Source organism: Podarcis pityusensis (genome assembly GCF_964106645.2).
Source record: "Podarcis pityusensis genome assembly, chromosome: 9".
In the NCBI taxonomy this organism is placed as follows: Eukaryota; Metazoa; Chordata; class Lepidosauria; order Squamata; family Lacertidae; genus Podarcis; species Podarcis pityusensis.
Genome location: NC_138034.1, coordinates 53,758,686 through 53,783,803, shown reverse-complemented (window position 1 = coordinate 53,783,803; position 25,118 = coordinate 53,758,686). Strand labels below are relative to the sequence as shown.

The 25,118-nt window shown below is 41.4% G+C and overlaps 1 long non-coding RNA gene across 1 annotated transcript in view; it reads right to left on the bottom strand.

The window, feature by feature from the left end:
- Positions 1 to 22,296: 22,296 nt before the first annotated feature.
- LOC308485090 overlaps positions 22,297 to 25,118 on the bottom strand; it is a 38,190-nt gene continuing 35,368 nt past the window's right edge. Inside the window, exon 3 of the long non-coding RNA XR_013990338.1 lies at positions 22,297 to 22,662. This is a non-coding gene — a long non-coding RNA (uncharacterized lncRNA). The remainder of the gene's footprint in view (positions 22,663 to 25,118) is intronic.

The following is a 25,118-nucleotide window of genomic DNA, read 5'->3' as shown; positions in this document are numbered from 1 at the left end:
CCCAAGCAGAAAGATCTCTCAGTCAGGGCAAGAGCTTCCACAAAGCACTCATAACCCACCTACTTTCAGCAGCCAGAAACACCATAACCAGACACTGGAGAGACCTGTCAGGAGTAAGCATGGACCAATGTTACCAAATAGTATGGGAAACAGCCCTACTAGAAAAATTAACCAATAAACTGAAACTGACACGGGGACAAACAGAAGAAGACTCACAAACAAACAACCACACCCTAGGCCAACCCCAACCTCTCTCACCACCAAAGGAACACAAGTGAACAGCAGAGAACCGGCATGAGTAACGCTGACACCAAACCCTACATACATTAAGCAAAATAGAAACACTGCCACCCGACCCCACCCATCTTCCCCCCTCCACCCCTTTTCTTCCTAATGTCTCAACAAATGAAACTGATTTGTAAAAATGTTACATGGAAAAAATACGAGAGACATTACGCATATTTCTGTAAAACAAGAAAATCTTTAATAATAATTTAAAAAATACCAAAATTTTGCCACCACAGAAAGATAAAGGAAAAACCAATAATTGTGCTAAATGAATCTTGAAAAGCCGTTGGGGCTGTACTTCTTCCCAACATAATTTCCCAAAGTGCTGTAAGTGCTAGGATGGAGGTCCTGACAACTACTGACAGCCACCCATGCCAGTAATTTACCTAGTCCTTTTCAAAACTAGACTGGACTTTGAGGGAAATGGTTAACTAGTTGTGGTAAAATGCCATGCTGTATTGGAAACGGCTCCCTTCACTCACATTCAAGTGTCTGTGTGCATACATACACATGAGCGTCTATGCACTCCTTGTAGATTTTTTTTTTAAAGAAAGGCTTTGTGAGAAACTGCTTGTCAGTCTGATCCTGTGCATTTGCTCAGTGTCCAGTGCTGCTTTGTTTACTACAAACACTGCTACTTTCATCTTTTCAGAGGACATAATAAAGCCATTAAAATTGTTATTGGCACAGAGCACAAGGCTTGATTAAATCTTGGCAAGACAGGGCTACCAAACTCTGTTCCTTTTCTCCTCCCTCCCCCTCCACACCAGAGTGATATTAAATCACTAAAGCCACAAGAAGAAACTCAAATTACTTAAGTAAGACGGTACTTTCCATTTTAGCTTACCCCAGGCAAATTAAACAGGCCCCCTTGAAACAGTGACAAGAAGAGTTATAGGAGCTTAAGAGCACCAGACACCAATTACATTTTGAGAACTAAATGCCATAATTAACAAGACATATACTTTAATCTAAAGCAACTCAAATATGTGGCTGGATAAAGAAAAAAGGTATAGATAAACTCTGTAATTATAATAAATCAGTGCACAGGGGAAATGTATACCTTTGAGGGATATTTCTTTATTCCGCAATTAACTTTCAGATGTCTCACTAAGCATTCTTCCTTCCACCATCTGTATATGCCACAGAGCACCCTTTACCTCTCTTTTACCCTTCCATCACCACCCATTCCATCCTGTGAAGTATCCCAATTTTGGGACCTGGTTATAGGCATTTAGAGGTTCACCTACCATGGCATTTTGATAGCAGGATTGAGCTGGGATGGAAAGAAGTATTAGGCTAATGGAAAACTTCTGCTAATAAGCCCTTGTTGATTCATAGAATTGCAGAGTTGGAAGGGACCAACGCCCTGCAATGATCATAAATGGCAGGTGGCCATCCAAGCTCTGCTTAAAAATTTCCAATGAAAGAGAGCCCATCACATTCCAAGGGAGACCGTTCCACTGTAGAATAGCTGTTACTGTTCTTCCTGATGTTGGAATCTCTTTTTTTGTAACTTGAATCCATTGGATCAGTCCTAGCCTCCAGAGCAGGAGAAAACAAGATTGCTCCATTCTCCAAGTGGCAGCACTTTAAGTATTTGAAGATGGCTATCATATCTCCTCTCAGTTTCCTATTTACTAGGCTAAACATACCTAAGTCCCTCAACCACTCCTTATAAGCTTCGTTTCCAGACCTTTTATAACCTTGAACACATTCTAGCTTGTCAATATCCTTCTTAAATGGTAGCAGCCAGAACTGGTCACAATTACCCTGGTGTGGTCTGACCAAGGCAGAATAGACAGGACTGTTACTTTCCTTTTTCGGGACACTACACTTCTGTTGATGCAGCCTATATGCAACCATTCACAGTGGGATCAGGTGTTAAACAGGGCTGTGTTATCACCCCAACTCTATTTATTATTTTCAATGCCATGATCCTACACTTTGTTGAAGGGAAACTCCCCACTGGAGTAGAAATCATATATCAAACAGATGGAAAGCTTTTTAATCTGTGTAGGCTGAAAGCAAAGAGTAAGGTTACCGTAACTTCTGTCATAGAGCTTCAGTATGCTGATGACAACGTAGTGTGCTCACGCTCAGAGGATGACCTCCAAACCATCATAAATATCCTCACAGAAGCTTACCAAAAAGCTTGGCCTATTGCTCAACATGCAAAAAACCAAAGTGCTGCACCAACAAACACAAAACAACATTGGAAAGTGTTGGTCACTTCTCCTACCTGGACAGTTATCTTTCCACAAGAGCCAACAGTGATGTCAAAATCCAGCCTTTCCTGAGCTCTACTACTACAGCTTTCTCCCAGTTGAAGTGCAGAGTGTTTGAGGACTGGGACATTCTCAGGGAAACCAAAATTCTTATTTACAAAGCTATTGTACTACCTACCTTACTGTATGTTTGCGAAATATGGACCACTTATAAACGCCATCACCAACTCCTTGAAAAATTCCATCAACAGTGTCTCCAAAAATTTTTACACATCACTTGGGAAGACAGGTGAACTAATGCCAGTGTACTGGAAAAAGCAAAGATCACTAGTGTTGAAGCAATGATTTTTCAGCATCAACTTCGTTCTACTGGTCATGTTTGGATGCCTGATTATTGTCTGCCAAAGCAACTACTCTATTCCAAGCCTATAAATGGAAAACATAATGCTGGTGGTCAACAAAAGAGGTTTAAAGACTCTCTCAAGGCAAATCTTTTTTAAAAAGTAGTATAAACACCAACAATTGGTGTTAGATTTGGAAGGGTTTAACAATGCCTTTGGATGGCATGCATATTTATGGTATGACAAGGTTAAAGCAAACAAGGCCTTTAAGAACCATATTGTCAGAAAATCATTGTTTAATGTCTGGACAAAATATAAAGACTTGCTGGAAAATAAAACACCAAGGTGGCTTTCACCTTTGGAAGCCAAGGCCCGAAAAAGACCCAATATGGAGGCTAAATGGCCAAAATATTGGGAAATACTAGAAAAGGATGGAGACAATTGGAAATTGCAGAGTTTGGAGAAAATGAAAGACAAAGTGCGAGATTGGTTACATTACGCTCAGATTAAAGAAGTTTTTAAAAATGATAAGAAACTAGGGTTCCAGGTGGAGAAATCGAAATTAGAAACAGAATTGTTAGAACCAAAGATTAAGGTACTTTCAAGGATGTATAACTTGCTGTTGAAATGGAATACACAAGATGAAACGGTTAAATCGGCTATGATAAGGTGGGCACAGGACATTGGGCATAATATTATGTTTGAGGACTGGGAGAGGTTGTGGAGTAATGGATTGAAATTTACTGCATGTAACGCTCTGAAAGAAAATGTAATGAAAATGATTTATAGATGGTATATGACCCCAGTCAAACTTGCCAAAATTTACCACCTGTCTGATAATAAGTGTTGGAAATGCAAAGAGTGTGAGGGAACGTTCTTTCACCTCTGGTGGACTTGCCCTAAAGTGAAGGCGTTCTGGGAAATGATTTATAATGAACTGAAAAAGGTATTTAAATATACCTTCACTAAGAAACCAGAGGCTTTCCTTTTGGGTATTGTCGGCCAAGGGGTGGCAAGGAAGGACCAGACATTTTTTATGTATGCAACAACAGCAGCAAGGATACTTCTCGCAAAACATTGGAAAACTCAAGATCTACCCACACTGGAAGAATGGCAGATACAACTGATAGACTACATGGAACTGGCTGAAATGACCGGCAGAATCCGTGACCTGGGAGAAGAGAGGATTGAGGAGGACTGGAAGAAATTTAAGAACTATCTACAAAAGTACTGTAATTTGAGTGAATGCTAAATAAGATGCTAGATCAAAATAACTGAGCACCACTAAATTTAGAAGTTTTTAAGAAAATAAGTAAGACTGTGAAATTTAGCTCCTTCTGAGAATTATAAGATTATGAAATATAGAAGGGATATAAGAATTTAAATAAGATGATAAATTGCTGACAAAACGTTACAACGATGAAAGTGGGAGCGGGAGATGTGAGGAAGTCCAAAGAAAATGTGAAAATATGTTAAGATCAATGTTATATTGCTTATTATGTTTATTTTTATTGTAAAACCTAATAAATTGCTTTAAAAAAAAAAAAAAAACACCAACAATTGGGGAACACTGGCCTGCAAGTGCTCCAATTGGAGAACAGCCTTTACCAAAGGTGTCATGGACTTTAAAGACGCTCGAACTCAGGATGAAAAGGATAAACGTGTTAAGAGGAAGGCACGTTTGGCATACCCTCACCGTGATTATCTCCCGCCCAGAAACCTATGGCCCCACTGTGGAAGGACGTGTAAATCCAGAATTGGCCTCCACAGTCACTTACAGACTCACTGTTAAGATCGTGTTGATAGAGGACAATCTTACTTGGCTACGAGTGATTGCCAAAGATGAAGAAGAAAGACTATCCTTGGGTGCAGTTTATCAGGTCCTAGAGATCTGAATTCTTTTAAATGAATTCATCCATTACCACCTCTTTTCCTACCTTGGGCTACAGCTCCCTCCTTGTATCATTCTTTCTGTTATCACCAGGTTGGGCACTGCTTTTCTCTTGGGTGAACACCCAAGCAAAGTGAAGACCCAAGCAAAGCATTGGCTTTCTTGTAACCAGAATGCCCAACAAAATGAACCTTTGGTCTAATCCAACCTTTGGCTAAACACTTGTTCTATTCTGACAACCAAGTTTGGAAAATTATGTTGAATCCCTAATGCTCTTGCTGTCAAAGATAACCAGAGTTGGGGTGTGTGTGTTAACTTTCAGATAGGGGACACTATACAATCCTCTTTTAGTTTTTTGAAGGAAGGCGTGAAGCAGAAACAGAACCAGACAAGTATGAAGAGGAATGGAGACAAGACCGTTAAAAGTGATGTTTTGTGGATATAGAATGAATGTGTCAAGGTTAAAGTATTCCTCTAATCCCAGGGTCAGGAAAGAAAGCTGCTGCTAATAAAGTCCTTCTGTGCCATTTTATTCACTCCGCTAAAGGAAGGAGGGCAGCCAGGAGACCAATTACAAATCACTCGTCTGATGCCTTTAATCCCCTTATTTCCATTTCTCATCAGGAAGAAAAGCACCTCCCCCCTTTTCTCACTCAAATAAACACAGGATTCCAAAATTTGGGCACAGTATGTGTGTGTTGAATTTGGCTGCAGGAAAAGTTTGACAGGCATAATACTACGATCGTATTCTATAGTCCTTCCCATTCCTTTTGCTATCTGCTGCTTCCAGAACACACATAAGGGATGGATTTTCATGTACCCAGCAAAAGTCTCCTGGCCCACCTTACACAGAACCAAACATAGTAATTAACGAAAAGGATATGAAAGAAAGCCAAAGGCTCTGATCACTTTCTGTGCACCACAGAGGTTCCATCTCCACTATACTTTCAAAGCAGCATTATAACACTTTAAATAATCATGCTTTCCCCCAAAGAATCCTGGGAACTGTAGTTTGCCAGGACTGTAGTGCATTTCCCAGATTTTGTGGCTTTGAAATTTCAGGCAATATTGTCTAGACTGGGCTGTTGTTATAGAACAGGGTACTTTGAATCTAATGCATGCACATGTAGTAAGCTGGCTACTACTGCTACTTCTTTGCACAAGACAACCACAGATACGTTGTTGTCCCCTTCAGCAACCTGGCAATTCAGAAAACTGAGTTCCCTCTTAATGGGAAGAGTAAGAAAGGGAACAGCATGAGTTTGGCCAAACTGCGGGAGGCAGTGGAAGACAGGAGTGCCTGGTGTGCTCTAGTCCATGGGGTCACGAAGAGTCGGACACAACTAAACAACTAAACAACAACAACAAGAAAGGGAACAGCCTCAGAAGTGCTTATGGCTAAGGAGACAATAAATGGTGATGATGATGAATGCAATTTCATTCCAGCTGAGCAATCACAACCAGCTCCCACACACGGGGAGCTTCCAGGGCAAAACATGCAAGTCTAGAAACAGGCAGTCTAGAAACTCAGCATGCCTCATTTTTAAATTTAAGCAATAAGTCATTGCTGACACGATTTGTTTATCCTCCCCTTCCTCCAAAAAGTTAAGACTGGCCAGCAGATTCATTTTATCCTCAGCACAACCCTGCAAGGTAGGTTAGGCTGAGAGACAGTCATTTCCCTCAATGCCACATGATCAGCACCCTAGCTGAGTGGCGATTTGAACCCTGCCTCTCTCCCGTTAGGACACCACATTGCCTCTCAAATCTCTTATAAGCAATGCATGCCTTAAGGCCCTGGGATATTTATTTTAATCAGATAAATGGATTAGTCTGTTAAAAGCAATGGAGTTAATCACCTACAAAACTATTCAGTGGGTTGCTCCAGCCACACGATTTTTGCAGCAAGAACCGGCACAGAAAGGTTAATGCACATATTCAGAGTGGAGGAATGCATTTTATTATTCTCTTGTATGCCAGACATAGCTCAAGGATTGTCTCACATCGGGGCTAAAAGAGCCTCTATGTGGGTCCTCGGTGGAGGTGCTAACTCAAGCTCTTCTCTCGCTCTTTTTCTTTTCTGCTTATCACTCATTCCCCCCTCAGTCATTCTTTCACTCTTAAGACTGCGTGTCTAATGCTTCTTTCCATCAGGATGGATTGCTGGGTGCCTGCAAGACAACAAACATCAAAATCTGACTGTTATGCTAGCAACGATAAGATATAAGCAGAGATTTCGATGCTGGTCGAGCAACACTTCTGGTTGCAAGTGGAAAAACGACAAACAAAGCCCATGGAGTTTGATTCTGTCTTCCGATAGGCACGGCCCAGGCAACACTTCTTTTATCTGAGGAGATCAGCCACCACACTTGCTGATTTTACAAGTTTTTCACTGAGACGTACCCAGCGGCTAGAGAAAGGAGTGAGTCTTAGCTGTGTATTCCGCTCTCTTTGAAAGTGTGCTACTTGCTTGGTGTTCTAGCATTACCTTCAGTGTAGCACTGTAGCATCTTGCATAAAGCCAGCAAACATTTATACATTCCAAAGAACACTGGAAATGTGTGGGATTGGGCTTCAAGTTTGGTGTCAACACAAGCTTGTTTTTGCACACAGCTAATGACCAATAGGGTTGCAAGCTAACCAGAAGGTGTGAGGAATTGCACAAACCAGTACACATATCACATCAGTGCCTCCACACAGCTATGTGTTAGTTCTCTACTTCCCACAAAAAAGCCCCTTTGTGGAACACAGTCACTAAAATAAATGGACTGTAGCCACCCTCCCCAATAAACACAGCACCTGAAAAAAAAACACTAATCAAGCCACCGGCACTTCAAAAGTACTTATAAATTGCCATATTTTGCCATACATCTAAAGTTGGTCAAAGATTGAGCCAGGCAGGCCACCTTAGGGAAGACTTTTCATAGATGAGGTATGATAGATGAAAAACCTCTGAGTTGCATATCTGTCCACTGTGACAGCAAATAGGCATGGAGCAAATTAATTACACGACATGGAAGTCAAGTCCCCAATTTTCTACCCTGAGTATTAGCTTTTGACTAACCTGCAAGACGCGGGTGGCGCTGTGGGTTAAACCACAGAGCCTAGGGCTTGCTGATCAGAAGGTCGGCAGTTCGAATCCCCGTGACGGGGTGAACTCCCGTTGCTCGGTCCCAGCTCCTGCCCACCTAGCAGTTCGAAAGCACGTCAAAGTGCAAGCAGATAATTAGGTACCACTCCAGCGGGAAAGTAAACGGCGTTTCCGTGCACTGCTCTGGTTTGTCAGGAAGCAGCTTAGTCATGCTGGCCACATGACCCGGAAGCTGTACGCTGGCTCCCTCGGCCAGTAAAGTGAGATGAGCGCCGCAACCCCAGAGTCATCCATGACTGGACCTAACGGTCAGGGGTCCCTTTACCTTTAACCTGCAAGAGTCAGCTCATGTTTTCTTGAAGTTTTAAATTATGTTTTATAGATATTTGTGGACACATTTTAATGCATTTTGTATCTTGCAAGCCCCACATTATATTTTATGACACATTTTCAAATAAATAAAATAAAAATATCGCCAGAATGGTACCCAGGTTCCTTATCTAACAAGGGTGAAAAACTATTTCTCTTGCTTTCCTACTAAAGGGCTGTTCATTTTCAGGTGATACAAGGAACTGCTTTATCCCAGGTTTAGACTATTTGTCCATCTAGCGTTGGATCATCCACTCTGATTGGTAGCAGCTTTCCAAAGTCTCATGCGGAGAGAGGTCTTCCTCCTCATCCGCTACCAACTTTTTGCCCGTTGTTTAATAGAGATACTGGGGCTTGACTGAACCTGGGACCTTTCTGTATATAAATCCCACACTCCACCCATGAGCTACAGTCCCCTTCCCTGATTTTGCAGTTTCCAGCTTTTCAACCAGCAAAAATGGAACTTTGGTGTTCATTACATCTTTACACAAAGTTTCCATGTAAAGCTGAGATGCAAGCGATATAAGACCCCAAAGGGTTCAGCAGTTCTTAAAGCTGTCAAGAGTGAGTTTAGAGGTTAAGTATGGTTTGGGGGCATCATTCAAAAGGAAATGCTTGCAACGTATAGCAGAGGCAAGCTGTTTCACAACAAGCATGTTGTCAGTGGCTCTTCTTCCAAGCGATGCTTCCTCCCAGGTGGCTGCTCCTTTCATACAGGATTCACGTTGCGAACAGCACAGATCTGCCAAAACACAATTCTTTTATTCAGTAGTTGTGGGAATGAGAGGAGCCCTGGAAATCACAGTCGATATGTGATAGAAATACTGCGGAACAGATGATAGCTAGAAGCAAGGGGCTCAAACTTTTTCAGCCGTACTAATGCCAGGGATAATCAGCCTATAAAACTGAGAGAAATGCCACTTCATTTGGCAGAAAGGTGGGGCACAAATTAGATAAACAAATATGTGACCTTTGGGGGAAATCATACACATGGTACCTCTATATTTTCCCCTTGTGGTGGGGCAAATTGGAGAATAATTTAAATTTTGAAACCAGCTTGGGGAATATGTTTAAACTACCTATCCCCTAGCACCAAGGTGCCCTGATCTGATCCCCCGAAGAAGGGGGGGAGTTGGAGATCCATTCGTGAAGCAAAGTCACATTGAGTTTAGCCCTTGAACTACAGCTGTTTGAAGTACTATTGTCAGTTCTAATCTCTCGCAGGCAGGCTGAAAAGTGAACCATATACTAAATACACGCATTACAAATTTCCTACAGAAATGCTTCAGTATAATAAAGAACTTCATCTGCATATATATAGTTACATGCGACAACTGCGCATAGGAGAGCTGCGTCTGCTTCTATATGACTTAAAGCCAGATGTGACCATATGTTTTCATTTCTGAAAATCTAAATGGCAGCAGCCACCCGCCACAAAATGAACTGACAACTTGGTGCCCTTTATACATGCAATCATCATAGGTGGTGTTCCAATGTCCTGTGTTACATATAGCTTTCGTATTGTTTCCCTCTTGTGAAGGAAACTTGTAATGCATAAAGGTTTGTTGGTCTTGCTGATGACATAAAACATGAGCAATAATTTTATTAGATCTCATTGCGGATAAACATTATGAAATTTACTTAGCACAGCCTGCTATTCTACACAAGAAATGGGCTGTTGGTTGGTAGGTGCTGTGTTAATTAAATTTTAAAAGTCTTACAAAAGTCTGTTTCAGGATAGAGATTACCAGACATAAGGCATTTTTCTATCACAAGTACCATCAAAAGCAGCTTTCTGGATGGGACGTATTATACTCACTTCCTGGCAGGTGGCCCACTGTTGCTTCTTGAGACAGGGTAGAGAGCTGAGTGTTCTGTTGTTGTGTTTCCACCACCCAGATTTCTTCACCGCATCCTCTCATCCTTCCTTCTCCACCCCTCCTGGTAAGCAAGAGAGACTCACCTACTTGGAAATTAACTTAAAGGCTCTGCCCCAGCCAGCAAGCCAAGGCCTCATCATCTGCTCCCAGAATCTGGAACTCCCTCCCTAGAGAAGCCAGACTGGCTCCCTCCTTGTCCTTCTATCAGCAAGTGAAGACTTTAACTTCTTCCAACAGGCTTTTGAGAACTGATTGCTTTCAATGAAAGTCCTGTGCCATGCTGTTTTTATCGGAATTGATTGTATGGTTTAAATAGATTTCATATATGTATATGAAAGGTAGAAGATTATAACAAGAGTCTTTGAAGAATAAGGGCATGGTCAATAATAGTATGTGCCACCGCACATAACCTTAATTACAGAAAATGATGCACAGCTTAATGACTGGGTTAAGAACATATACAGCAAAAACATTTTCATAATTATATTGGCAAAGTTGAAGGTCCGCTGTTGGAAAACAGCTGAAGTAAAGTTCAGTTCTATATTGCCTAGTAGTCAGAATTGAGCATTTTCCCATGGAACAAAAATATGGCTCAGATTTATGGAAGGCTTACGTCTAGCATTTCTCCTGCTGCAGAATTCCTTGTTTGGTCAGTTAAATTTGAAATAAGATCTGACATAGTAGATAGTACTGTTGATCAGACTAGACCAGCCAAAGGAGAAAATGTAAAATTCTGCAGTAATGTGCTAAAGCAATTCTGTTATTCATTGCCAGCTATTTGGGAATTAATCTCTTTTCTTTTTTTACTTCTGGTGAGCGTCATCAGGCACAGTTTACAGATGTATTGAAGTTTACTGCTCCTTAAAAGCGTACATTTGCTTTGGTACTATGATGTCCTGGAAATGGCACAGTGCCACACTTTTTACTGAAAAATCTCATGTGTGTAATTGTAAAATACAATTGAAGTGGAATGAAAATATTTTCCTTTCAAAATTCAACTGTTTGGAGTGTTTGTTAAAAATTACACCACCATTGTTGTTGTTTAGTCGTTTAGACTCTTCGTGACCCCATGGACCAGAGCACGCCAGGCACTCCTGTCTTCCACTGCCTCCCGCAGTTTGGTCAAACTCATGCTGGTATTACTTGGTATTACTTGGTTGAACTTGAAATAGTTATTTGACTCCATTATTATTATTATTATTATTAATCCGTTGAAGGTGTTGTACATGATCCCTTCCCTCACACATTTTTTCTTTACAACAATCCTGGGAGGTAGGTTAGGCTGAGAGGTTGTAAGGAGCTCAAGGTGACAGATGTATATGTGTATATGACAAATATGTGAGAAGGAGATCAAATATGGGAGCTTCCTGAATAGAATGTCCCTATTTTCATCTGAGGAGTGTTGGAAGGTATGCTTTGTATGACTTTCCCCAGTCACTTTGAACCTCAGGAGAGACCCTCTTAGTAGTCCCATATGCTGCTGAGCTTTATATGACCTCTAAGGCCAGGGCTTTTAGTGCAGTGCCACCAGCCATTTGGAATGTGTTTCTAATGCATATCAGACAGGAGAAGAGGTGCCTGATTTCTCTCCTCTGTGTTTTATTTGTTCTTGGTTACCCATACATGATTTAGCAGTTGTTGGGGTGGCAGTCATGAGCATTTCTTCTGTGAAATTTGAACACACACATACAGACACATATAGTAAGTCCAACTAGGTATGAACATGTTTAAACAGAATACATTTTGTGCTGCCAAGAGCATGAGTAGGCAAACTAAGGCCCGGGGGCCGAATTCGGCCCCATCGCCTTCTAAATCCGGCCCACAGACGGTCTGGGAATCAGCACGTTTTTACATGAGTAGAATGTGTCCTTTTATTTAAAATACACCTCTGGGTTATTTGTGGGGCATAGGAATTTGTTCATATCTTTTTTCAAAATATAGTCCGGCCCCCCACAAGGTCTGAGGGACAGTGGACCGGCCTCCTGCTGAAAAAGTTGACCCCTGGCCAAGACCATACTTCTGGAACAAAAATGTAAATGGGGAATTGATCTACTATTGTGGCGATTCCTTTATCAACATACATATTTGTTCAAGGGACTACTTGGGTATGTATAGACTTTCTCATATTGACGCAGAAAGTGGGAGGAATTCAACATAGTGCTAAGCGGATCCCTCTGCCAGTACAAGCCAATTGTGGGGCAAGGGGAGGGAAAACCCCATTGTGACCCATTACTTGAATTTGGTCCATACAGTACTATTTTCTTTTCTGAAAACAAATATCCAGATGAGCACACCATAGATTTGAAGGGAAGTGACACTCTCAAGCAATTCACCACCATCTTATAGTGAGAGGCGCGTTCTGTTTAGCAGGAGAAAATTAGGATGAATCCACTAATGAACTTACCTACCAATATCCTCATTCTCTTGTTAAACAACTTTACAGAAGAACCACTTTGGGACAAACTGCAAGGAACAAGTGAAATAATTAGTTCTCTTCTGGTTCCTGGGGAATCACCCCCCCCAATAATATCTCCTTAATTTATAAGTTAGGGCCATTATCCAGCACCATCTAGTGGAAGTAGCCAGCACATGTTTCTGTGATATTAGATTATGTTTGTACTACAGGATTTCATGGTAAAATTTGTGGGTTTTCGCTTCACAGACATAGTGCTACTCAAGCGGTACTCATTAGAGGAAGCATCCTTCATTTGATCCTAAATTTTAAACCTTGAATGAAGCTCCTCTTTTCACTAGATTTTCCTTTTCCTGGTGGCTGCAATTCCCAGAGTTCCCTGGGAAGAGGGGTTAATTGTCAAATTAACTCTGGGAATTGCACTTCGGTGAGGGGAAAAGCGGGTGTCCAAACAACTCTCAGCGCCCTTAACAAAATACAGTTCCCAGGATTCTTTGGGGGAAGCCATGACTGATTAAAGTGGTGTAATTTTAATTTATATGTATAGAGTAGATGTAGCTTGAATGACTCTTTTGCAAAATTAAGTTCCCATCCGGAAGCCTCTTTAGTTTGGTTGGGGCTAATACACTTTCCGATACCATTTACTAATGACTTGTTGGGGTGTGGGGGTATTTTTTTAATGAAATATCATAAATATCATAAATTATGAAATGCCAGTCCTAAGAATTAGGAGCAGCCTTATTTCCAGCCTGGTCCTATGGGTGTCTGGCAGGGACTGCTGCCGTGCTAGTGCTGGAATAAGTCATGCTTAAATACCATTGATAGGGACGTGGGTGGCGTTGTGGTCTAAACCACAGAGCCTCTTGGGCTTGCTGATTGGAAGGTCGGCGGTTCGAATACCCGTGATGGGGTGAGCTCCCGTTGCTCAGTCCCAGCTCCTGCCAACCTAGCAGTTTGAAAGCACATAAAAGTGCAAGTAGATAAATAGGTACCACTGCGGCAGGAAGGTAAATGGCGTTTCTGTGCGCTGCTCTGGTTCTCCAGAAGCAGCTTAGTCATGCTGGCCACATGACCCGGAAGCTGTATGCCGGCTCCCTCATCCAGTAAAGCGAGATGAGCGCCACAACCCCAGAGTCGTCTGCGACTGGATCTAACGGTCAGGGGTCCCTTTACCTTTAAGTACCATTGAAATAAAATTGACCACAAAGATAAATTCAGTACCAAAATAAAACATACAAAGAAGCTCCAAACGGGGCACTGGATGTATTATAGCCGCTGCTCCAACCTTCCAGAAGCCTCTGATTTAAGCAATTGTGTGTGGTTAGTCAACTGATTCCTTTTTAAAGCCAAAATGTTGAAACCTTTCAGCTATAAGCCATTCTATTTTACCCCTCACAACATTATTATTATTATTATTATTATTATTATTATTATTATTAAACACTACTATAGTATTTTTTCTATCTGCATACTTGCCAGGTCAATCCTATGTGGCATAATTATGACAGGAGTAAACAAAGGACAAAAGACCGCAATAGTAACAGTAGGTCAGGGATAATTACACCAGAAATGTGTGCATGTTTCCATTTGTACATGGCTTTAAAAGTTATGTTGGCTGTGGGCTTAACCCAAATTCATTCTATCTGCCTCAGGTACCTGCTTGAAACACTTCTCTCTAATCCTAGATTATCTCAATACAGGGATTTCCCTTGTTACTTTCAAATGCCAGAAGCACTTGTCAGATTGAAATGGGACAGCCTTTTTTAGAAACAGCACCACCTGGGATCACTCGTGTCTGCCGATGGGCAACTTATTTTATCACGTTGAGAAAATCCAGAGACAGCAGAATAGGAATAAGCAATGCACTCTGCTCGGTAGCAAAAGTCTTAAGGTTTTGTTGTGCTGACCTGCAAAACTGACCTGAAATTTTATTCTCATTTTGCCAGCCATTTCTCCCCCACGGCAGGTTATGGCCAAGTGTAAAGATTACATGCAGAGTCATTAACAACCAATAGAATAATACAGGGGACATTGAGAAAGACCAGCTACAGGGAACTAAACCTCTTCTCCAATGTCAGGCCAACACTTCAAAGGGTTATAGAGCATAGCTTGCTGGAGAATGCATGACTTCGGTTTCTAAAAAACAAAAATCCCCCTTTGAGCAAACACTGCATAACTACTACTGCTACTACTACCATTATTACTACTAATAACATCTATTTTACTACTACTAATTGCGTGTTGAGACCTTTAAACCTCCCCCTTAAATAAATTCAGACAAGACTCAAATTTTGGTTTGGTTTTTGGCAGAATTTAGGTCACAACTTTATTGATTACAGCAAGTGACTGGTTGCATAGGCTCTGGTTCGACTAGCTCCCTGCACCGTTGCAGGTAGCGCTGACCCAGGGCACCAGCATAGGGTGAACACCTGGATAAGCGGAAAGCCGGGAGCAGGCTATCTCTGCCACCCAAATGCCCCCCTGGACTCAGGCATGGGCACAACCCCCCTCACAGGGTTGACCAAACCATCAAGTCCCTGGATTCATTTAATGGAATACCCTTCACATAGGGATGCTGAGTGCGTTCTCCCACCCCATCACCTGAACCAGAGCCTATCCACAACCTTACAAGTTGTGACGATGTGCTGTGCGGCAGGCGAAACCCAAATGGCACCAGCCAATCAGCCAAGAGGGGAAAATTCCTGCCGTGCCCCTGTCCCAACGACAGACGACACACGACGGCATAGCAAGCCCTAAATATAGGGAGAGGTGGGTGGGTGTTCCGATGCACGCACAGAAAAAGGAAGCTCTGGGTCACGTGCATAGGTATAGATAGGTTCCTTGAGCCATTTAGCCTGCGTCCCATTGGCCTGATTGAACCCTACATCAAGGGACCTACCAATCAGGTGTTGTGGCTATCCAAACGTACCCACCCACAACACCCACAACACAGGGTTAGGTTGCCAGGTCCCACCACAACACACGCCCTCTTTAAGGGAGGACCCGATTGACAACATGTATTTATATAGCAACATCAATGTACATGGCTCTGTGCCCAATTGAAATACAAATTTCTACCCTAAAGGGCATGCAATCTAAAACAACAAATAATACAGTAAAAATCAACAGTTTAAAATACAGAATTACATTACATTACATAAAATCAAACCAGCCAACCAGACCCAAAGGATAAAATTTTAAAGAGAGATTTAAACATACAGAGTGAGGGAGCAGCTCACAAATGTTCCAGAAGATATAATATGAAATTTCTAACAACACAGCGCTCATCCAATCTCACATGCTATCCGTTCACACAACCGTTATAATCATTCACTACCTCTCCCAACCACTTAGTCATAAACCACTCACACTCAACAATGTTACAACCCACATACAAAGGATCACTACCAAGTATACACATATAAGATACGCTCTTAATACCTGAAGCAGTAATGGACTCATGCCCTACTGCCACTGGACCACCTAATAATCCTTGCTCATCTCTCACCTCAGAGGGGTCCAGACCTGTACCAGAGCAGGCTTTTACACATAAAACAAATAATGTTCTAGGTTCTTTCAGTACTGCACTAGCTGTGTTGTCTAGTTTACTTCTCTATGTGTCACAAAACAAAATGGTGGTTGCTCCTTAGAAACCTGGAATCACTATAGCCTTTTCTTAGAGGTATGTCAGTGGGGACTATCATGATAAGTTCCTGCACTGAAAAATGGAGCACTGCACAACAGCCAAGATGTTAGATACTGACTCTTGTGCTGGACTCTAGGAATCAGACCTATGAAGCCACCACAGCAAACTGCTTAGTTGAAGGGATGATGGCTAGTCAACCAAGCAGTGATATCTCCAGAATCCATTTCAGTCTCATTCCATGGAGCCACCGCTATAAGTGCTTGCTTGAAAAGCTGACACAAACACTTAATTGCTAATTGATACGTGGCTAAAGTCTTTTTCTGGCAGTGCCCTGAACATTGATTGCAGTTGGCCACCAGTTATCTACCCCAGACTAGTCACCATTGCAATGCATATCCGGACACACTTTTGAAATGCTATCATATCAAATTGAGATAATTCATCATCACATGACTGAAATTATTCCTACCATAGAAGGCTGCTGGTAGAAGAAAAGAACAAGAAGTGAACACCTCATCAGTTAACACACGTCTCTCTCACACCCTCGTTTTAGAATGCCATTAATTCAAGCTACCTTTTGCGGTTCCTCAGAAATGCCTTTCTTGTCTTGTAGGAGTTGAGTGTGCTAATAAAATTGAAGCAAACTGTACACCTTTTCCTTGCATTTTAGCCTCCCACTCCCCAAGAGATGTCAAGCATTTGGCCTGCAACACTTCTCTCTGTGGGACTTTAAATCCTCTGATTTCCCATTTGGCATCATCAGAGGAAGAATGAGTGACAAAACATTTGTTGAGGACTATCAAGACTTTAGTTGAAAAAGACTGACTAAGGTGCATTTACGTGAAGCTATTTCAGTGATGGCTTTCGGGTAGAATTATTTTCTTCCCTAGCCAATTCTATTATTCTTCTGCTCCATAAGTGGTGTGCAGGACAGCTGTTCTACACTAGACTATATTTAAGCCTGTGATTAGAATTTAGGATCAGGCTATTGCTAAATATTTTGATATTATAAATCAGTGAATGACCCAGCATCGTTATGGTTCATGCAGTGATAAGTGGAAGCAGAAAGGCTGGTGATTCGGAAAAGTTCTGTAGTCTCCCCCCCCCCCCCTTCCCAGTCAGAATGCCTTCCTTCACATAGCTGCCAAATGCCCTTTTCCCCTTCCTCTCTCTAGCAAAGTGACAAATGTGACCAAAATGTTTCTGAAGCTTGGAAAACAAAATGTGTCTCATTTGAAGCCAAAGTAAGCTTTAACTGCACATTAGGGAATGAAGGGGCATTTTGAAAGTTTAGAAATAAGAACTCACATTGACATATTCAATGTAAAATCCAACACTTCCTTTACCCTTAAGGAGACACCACACACATTGGCTCAATATGCTCTCACTTCAGTATAGTACAAAGGGCTATAACATATCCATTAACTAATCAATTTTATTCTTAGAACACATATTCACACACTCACTCATTCATTCTGTGGCCACTGTGAGAGCATGGTGTTAAAGTAGATAGGTAAAGGTAAATGACCCCTGGGTGGTTAAGGACGCGGGTGGAGCTGTGGTCTAAACCACTGAGCCTCTTGGACTTGCTGATCGGAAGGTCAGCGGTTTGAATCCCTGCGATGGAGTAAGCTCCCACTGCTCTATCCCAGCTCCTGCCAACCTAGCAACCTAGTTTTAAAGCATGCCAGTGCAAGTAGATAAATAGGTACCATTGCAGTGGGAAGGTAAATGGCATTTCCATGTGCTCTGGCTTCTGGCACGGTGTTCTGTGCCATACATAAGTGGTCTAGTCATGCTGGCCACATGACCTGGAAAGCTGTATGTGAACAAATGCCAGCTCCCTCAGCCTGAAAGCGAGATGAGTGCCACAACCCTTAGTCGTCTTTGACTGGACTTAACTGTCCAGGGGTCCTTTACCTTGTTTTACCTTTTAGATATGCCTTTGGCCTGCTCCAGTGGGGTTCTTCTTAGGTTATTAGGTTCTAACAATCAGCACATTTTCATGGTCTCCACAGCTCACCTTTCTATTGCCTATTTTATTCTCATGATGGAATCACCAATTCATCTCTGGTTTAAATGTTTTATTAATTCACAGAGCGATCCAATGCATGTTTATTTATTTTATAGTGTTCAGTGCAGCTTACGTATGCACAGCATTATGCAGTCACTTCCTCAAATCCTTATTATTTAGTGTGTTCATAATCCAGGTTTATTAGAGAAAGCTGGCATAATTCTCTCTTTCCAGACCGGTTGACCACAGCCTAACACACCCAAGCATATAACAAGAGATGAAAGCAAGTATGAAAGACATGCAGAGAGGGCAGTGTGGTGCTCTAAAGCTGCCTTCCTTTGTGGTGGCTAATTTAACCCCTCAACCACAAAAAAGAGAGTTTGCTTTAAGAAAATGAAAACAACGTGAATTCTTCTTAGAATCACAACCTGCATTATTTCCAGCTGTAAAATGCAACTGCACAAATAAAGAGCCCATTCTGCAATTTACTTTTGGGAAGAAAATGTTTATAACAACTAGCTACTGTACAATAGCATTTAGCTCTTTGATCTCATGGGTACGCCTTGCTAAAACAAGCAAAAGTAAATAGATACCAAGGGGGTACCTCAGCATGATTTCTGTCTCCCAAGTTTCATTGGGTCACGTGATTTTAGGGCATAAAACACCCACTGTTGTTAAAAATCAAAGGGGAATGAGAACTGTCAGTGCAAACAGAAGTTCCAGCACTCAGATCAATAGCTTTCTACATCTCATTGATTCAAAAAAAGCAAAACAAAATCTGGCTTTATATATCTAGTCACAACCAATTGAGTTATAATGAAATTTAGAAGACAGGAGCTGCATTCTGGGATGAGTAAAAGAAAACTTTGCACTTACACATTTGTTTCTTCCCTTTGTGTGCTGTGCTCCACTCTTTGTAGCTCTGCTCAGATGGTTTACCTCATGTTTCCTCACAAGAACACTGTCAGCTAGGTTAGGCTGAAAGACAGGAACTGGTCTAATAGAATGCATGGCCAAGCAAGGAACTGAATTCCTGTCGTTCTGATCCAAGTCCCTTCTTCTATTTGATAGGGCACATAGTTTTTTCACACTATGTAATCTATACTGTTGTATCACAGAAGTTTCAGAACAGGCAACAGTTCCTGATGTGCGGTCTCACTCATCTCCTGTTTGGTCACTTTGTTTCTGCTCCTATTATTTATTTATTAATGTTCATATATCACTTAATATAAGTGGATTACACAGAAACACAACTATTTCCTAAAAACTGTTTAGTCTGTGTACATTGCCATTTATCTCCCCCCTCTGTGTGCATGCGCAAGCAGACAATAGATATTTTACATTGCATTTATATTCCAGTGCCCATTCCCACTGAAGCTCAAGGTAGCATACATGGTTGTCCATACATACACACACTTTCATGTTATCCTCTCAACAACCCTGTGATGAATTAGGTTAGGCTGAGAGGCTGAGACTGGCCTAAAGTCGCCAAGTGTACTTCATGGTCAAGTGGGGATTTGAACCCTGGTTTCTCTCAAGTAAAAAATAAATGACCCCTGGATGGTTAAGTCCAGACAAAGGCGACTATGGGGTGTGGCGCTCATCTCGCTGTTCAGGCCAAGGGAGCTGTTGTTTGTCCACAGAAAGCTTTCCGGGTCATGAGGCCAGCATGACTAAACCACTACTGGCACATGGAGGACTGTGACGAGTGCCAGAGCGCACAGAAATGCCATTTACCTTCCTGCCACAGCAAACTTTCAAACTGCTAGGCTGGCAGGAGCTGGGACAGAGCAATGGGAGCTCACTTCGTCGCGCAGATTCGAGCCGCCGACCTTCCAATCGGCAAGTCCAAGAGGCCCAGTGGTTCAGACCACAGTACCACCCTCTCCCAACCCTAGTCCAACACTCTGACCACTTTTCTACACTAGCTCACTGTTTGGCAGAGACCCCAGAACATACGGGATGCAATGAACAGCAATAATTACATCACTGTGAGATATTTTTGACAATCTATCTTTTAAACAGTGTTTATTGTATTTGTATGAGCCATGGCTGCAACATGGTGTATACATGGCTTCCCTGATTGCTATAATTATAGCATAGTTTACAGGATCCCAGCTCAGCTATGAACATGGCAGCAACCCACACATTTCTGAGGTGATCACAAGGGGACATGTCAAGAATAAACCACCCCTCTGTCCTCTGTTGGCTTACTCTGTGGATCATTTGCTGCATTAACACTAATGGTAGGAGCAATAAACACAAATTCTCACAGGGCCTTAACTTGGGAAAGAAGCGGACTGATTAAATTAAAGGTGACAATTATGATAAAGTGCACAGATGTTGTTCACTACTTGGTTTGCAGCAGTAAATTTTACTTATGGAAGCTAATATAGATATAAAGAGACAGGCATGTCACATCACAACATATGTATGCTGTTGCGGTTTGGTGGCTGGGCAACTCCTAACTGATCTGTTCCCATCTTTATAGATAATAGCTTGTGGGCAATTCACCTGTCATCCAGTGATGAGCAACCATTGCATCACCTTCTGTTGTTTTTCAACCCCTGAGGCTGGTAAGACTTATTGCTTCCTTGATATGGAAAGATAAAAGGAAAGAACATCAAACTCAGGTATAGGAGAGTGGGGGGGGGACCCTTATACTATAAGAATTTGCCTTTTGGTCTCGTTTCTTTGCCTCTCTGTGTCTCCTCTTTCAGATTTCATTGTACCCTGTCTGTGGTTTTCCTTCCTTAATAAGGAGTTATTCATTTAGATGTAGCTTGTGTGCTATTGCACAACAGAATATTTAAGATGCACATGTTAAACTAAGACTACATTGTCCCAGCCGAGTTAGAGCTGATTCACACATTCAGTATACAGGTATATCTTCCCAAAATGATCTGAGCCTTTCGTGCCCAGGATTGTCAAAATCTGAGGCTGACCATATAGCCTGGAGCTTTTGCTTTTGCCCAACCAAGGTTAAGGCAGATCTGGAAAAGTACAGAAAAGTAGTCTAGACCCAGAGAACTATAATTGGACCATATTTCTAAATTCTCTATTATGGCCCTAAAGATCAACTGAGAGTGTCTTCTTGACTGAACTATTGATCCAAGTATCAAGGGATCACACAGCCATTTTCATTCTCCTCAAAACTGTTGAAATGACTTCCTCTAGAGGTCTATCAAATTCCAACCTAGAATGCCTTCTAAGAGTGATATATGTCTCTCTTATTTTGGCAACCTTTCAGAGAATAGTGTGGGCTAGCTTTGATTTCAAGATTCTATATCAAATAGAAGGTATACTGTTTATTAACTACATATATTTCTTAAACTGTTCTTAACCATTTTGAAGATCAATATTTAAATAAATGAATGTGTTGGTTTTGGCTTTCAGTAGGTATTTCAATTTGCTTTTGCTGGCTTTTATAGTTTGCATGTAGTATATTTTTGCAGTAATACTCAGTCTTTGGGATTTTTAAAAAAATGTGTGTTATTTGATTGACTTTAAGTCCTAAGTACAGGGTAGAATAAGGGATTTATTTATTTCATTTATAAGTTGCTTTCCTTTTGCAGTTTCTGAAGCAATCTCAGGGGCAACCTCACAAAGAGATCCGAAACACATAACAGATAGTGTGTGTCCATGCATGTCTACTCAGAGCTAAACTCCACTGAATTCAACAGGGCTTACTCCCTGTCCCTAGTACAGAGCGACAGTTTAAATATTGACAGCCTCATGAAGTTAAGACTTAATACATAGAAAGTGGCTTTCCTGAAACAAGATGTGTCACTAGTAAGGATAGGGAAGAAATTCAGTCCAGTTTGTGTGTAAGAAGAACTTACTTAGCATGGAAAATGAATCACAGTTGTACTTTTGTAATTTGCAGTTCTCCCAGTTTTTCAGCACAGTTCTAGCCAAGTAATATGTACAAAAAGGCATTTACTGGGGTAAAAGGTGCATTAAAACGGATATGGCTTGCAAAAATTTGTACATTAGGAGAATGTACTAAAATACTGATGAATTTTCATGAGGACTTAAAAAATAATAATCACAAACTAATGTGGAAATGTGGGAAAACAAACAAGATTTGAAAAATTAGAAACTGAGTGAAACCAAAATTGACAGATTCCCCCCATCTCTGGTCCCAAGTCATGAACAGCTGGGTCTGGAGCTTGATCCAATCTCCAAGTGTGAGACTGGATATTTATGCTTTGATGATCATGTGACATTTGTCAACATTTGCCCCATGATTAGCACGGAACCCTCCTCACAGCACATAGATCTGCAAGAGGAAACCACCCAGACTGTCTGAGTGATGATGGAGAAGGGATAAATAAACCCTCTCTCTGACAATGTTTTTTCCTGCTTCTGGAAGTTCCTCCTGTTTCCACAGAGACATTTGTATCCGGTACTTCACTAGGATTCTCTTTCACATCAAAGTGCCTCTCTCCACAGGCTGCACAACTCGGGGCACAACCTTTAGTTTTGATGGGAACGAGTCCTATGCCAAAGGAAAGGGAAAGAAATGTTTTGGTTAGTTCCATCTGAGCATCCCCCTTCTGTATAAAGCTGTTATTTCACTTTCTGGTCTATTCTTTTGCTAAGAGCACACACTTCAGCACCTCTTCAAAACCTGGTTCGCAACTTGATTTTCAAAAGAAGCTGGATGGAAGTATGCATGGCATCTAGGATGTAACCTTTAAGCTAACTCGTGACACATGAGCCCTACTGACTCAGAGCTGATTGAAACATTTAGAAAAAGTGTATGTTAAAGTTATTGTACAACTGTATTATCTTGGGGGGGAGATGGGGGCTCTTCTTGGCATAATTATTTTTTTAAAAAATTAAAGCACCAGTAGTTGTGACTTTTGCCTCAAGCAGATGACAATAAAAGGCAGAAGCATATCAGAATATCAAATATATTTTTAAAAAACCACCCTACCATTTTAGTTTGGTCTAACAACATAAATAAACCAGAACTACTGGAATTACACTGGGCCAACTCTGCGAATGGGAAACATTTGGGTTCTGTTCTTTTTCTTAGTTGAAGTGTCTCCGTTTTGTAAAAGATTTGGCCCACTTCAGAGTATTTTGAAACTGAAAGCTTCTAAAGTTATGTGCATGGTTTCTTTATAATATAATGTACATTTGGGTATCAGAACTAGACCGGAAGCCTTGAGACACTCTATGATCATGCATGTAATAAAGATAATTGAACTGCAGGGAGGGACAATATTCCATCAAGGTGGAGTATTCTCTGTTTCTACTATTTCCTCCCACAGGCTAATAGAATGACAATATGCTTAAAACAGGCTGCCCATTCTTCCAGCATTAAGAGAGTTAATAGCTACAAGCTAGTAATAATATATAACTACAGCTGGACCAACTTGACAGAGTCTGTCCATCATCTTTACTGGCGTATGCCTAACATGAAGCTAATAAAGGCACAGGCTTTGTATCAGAATGGAAAAAAGACGTCATCTTTATGTCTTTATTTATTTACTTAATACATTTGTATGCCACTCTTCAATATTCTCAGGGTGGTTTACCTCCATAGAACACAGCAATTAAAACATGAAATTAAATTTAGAAGAGGATAAAACTGGCAGCACCATTGCTCAGATTAAAGAGTAAGTGCCTGGGAAAATAAAAAGGTTGTTGTCACCAATTACAGAACAATCTGAATTGCAATTTCTGTTAATAGTGGGTTGTATTCATCTAAGGGCTCCATATACACTACACATTTTTGAAAGTATCATACCACTTTAAACAGCCATGGTCCCCCCCCCCCCCAAAGAATCCTATTCCCTGTTCTCCTTACAGACCAATAACTCCCAGTATGGTTTAACAATCCATCAACTCAGGGAACTGGGAATAGTATTTGTGTTAGGGGAATGGGGCTCTCCTAGCAATTCTCAGCACCCTTAAAAAATAACAACTACAGCTCCCAGAATTCTTTGGGTGAAGCCATGGCTGTTTGAAGTGGTAGGTATAGTAAAGGTGGCAAAAGTTGCTCCCCCCCCCCCCGCCTATAACTCCTATATGCCTGCTCCATGGCACTGAATAAAAAATATAATACAAACAGAGGTCAGACCAGAAGTATTCTGTGGGGAAAGGGGGCTGCGTGAGAGAATTTTTATGGGGATTTAGAGAAAACTTTCATTTCTTAAGCTGTCAAAGTGCTGCCTTTCACCAGCATCTAATTTTAAAAAGATTTAAGGCAACAATAACAAAAAACTACTGAAAAAATCTTCCAAAGATGAGTTTCTTTACTCATAACCCACTCAAATTTATCTTCCCAGAAGCAAACTGCTCCAGGTATAATCTGTTAATTGATAGACCTAGGACTGCACAATTAAGAAACTTATTTTTTTAAAAAACATGCATTACTTTTGGAATCTCCCTCATAACATGACCCCCCACTCCCCCTGAATTCTGAGCAACTTACCCTCGGCTCAGGTTTGGTTTTTTTTTGCACCTTAAATGTTTTCCCACCTGAATGTCAAGCTGCTTTAGGGAATATTCTCCCTCCAGGAGCAAAGGTTTGCAAGTTGGCTGGAGGAAAGCAAACAGAAACTTCTTCAATCGCTTGCCGCGCTTAAAAATTCATAATCATTCCTGTAGCCAACGGCAGCAAAGCTAATTATTTACTGTCCCAAGCAGCCCCGTCTCCTCCTGGGAGAACGTGAAACTGAGCTGGCTGCGCTGAGACATCTGCAGGAGGTAGAATGCTTGTAGCTGGAACCCAAGCACACACCAGGCAGCATCACTGGTGGGGCTGTCTGTAGCTTTGAAGAAAAGTGCCATGGTGACTTGACTATAAATTTCAGCTGTATACTCAGCTGTGGGAGAGAAGGGAGATGCTTGCATGGCTCTCTAGCAAACCCTCTGGCAATACTGAGGCCGGCAATGATGGTTTGAAACACTTACACAGAAGAGATGGTTTGTTGTCAGAAC